Source organism: Mus caroli, chromosome X, assembly GCF_900094665.2.
Source record: "Mus caroli chromosome X, CAROLI_EIJ_v1.1, whole genome shotgun sequence".
Classification (NCBI taxonomy): Eukaryota; Metazoa; Chordata; class Mammalia; order Rodentia; family Muridae; genus Mus; species Mus caroli.
Window position 1 is genome coordinate 95,620,916 of NC_034589.1, and position 1,173 is coordinate 95,622,088.

Here is a 1,173-nt window from a genome sequence, read left to right on the forward strand (position 1 = left end):
TTTTTTTTTTCTCTTTTGTAAAATTATAGGATGACTCTAGAGGTGACTTGAATGAGATTCCAGAAGCCACCAGGGTTGCACAAGGGGCTTAAAACACATTAGTTACTGTCGTGGGCTTTCTGATAAGACTGAATTGAGAGCCGAGAAGGGAGAAAGGCCTTAAGCAAATGGCAATTGTGCTGGAATTCTTGCTTCTCAGTTGGGAAGGGATGTTGACGAGAGTCCTGGGTGAGGGTTCCTTTTCCCTTTCTTGCCCATAATGTGTCTTACTCACCTATCCTACCTCGGGATGAAGTATCATTCGATTTTTTTCCTATGATTTTGAAGTATTGTGGTTATGGTGGCTTTTCCTTCTTCCTCTTTCCCCTTATTTGTTTTGCATTCATTTACCATGTGTTTGTATGGATGTGAATATTTGTGTGCTGTGCTGATACACACACTCCAGTGAAGTCTGCTTGGCAGGCCGAGAGGCCTGGAACCACTCACGAGGCAAAGAGTTTCAAGAAAACTCAACCTCCTGGAACCTCCGCATTCTCATAACCCATATACTCATACCCTATCCCCGCCTTAGTCTGGTGTATGGATCCACGTGCTCTCTTTTAGTATTATTTTATTATAAGTGCCTTTTAAGATTGAATTCTGACATAGCTAAGCCTTCACCAGTGTTCCAACATCCTAGAAAATCCTTGAAGCTGACAAACTTGGAGTTCAGTAGGAATTCAGTGAGAAGGTTAACTATTCAGTAACATTCAAATTTACTTCTAGTAGAGACAGTGAAACAATAGGCATTACAAAGAACGGAGCTGGAATAGCTCAGGGCTGGTCTGCAGAGTGATTACTTGGGACAGTAGCCAGTCTTACCCAAACACAATGGCCTAGCTAATAGGTGGGTTTACCATGTAAGAGTTAGGAAATCCCAGTGAGACAGGAATCTTCACTACAGCCAGGTATAGCAGGCTACACTGCATATTAGAAGCAAGTTGGTGAATGGAGATTCTCCACAGATACTTAAAAGAACAGCCAAGTTACACTCATACAAGAATTTATCAAGGCCTAGGAAATAGGAGGTTGTGGTATTGCATTATTTGTGAGAAGGTCTGCTAGAGCAGAACCCCCTGGTGCTAGCTTTCACAAGGCTCAAAGGAGTAGCACAAATTGTGACTAGGGTGTAAA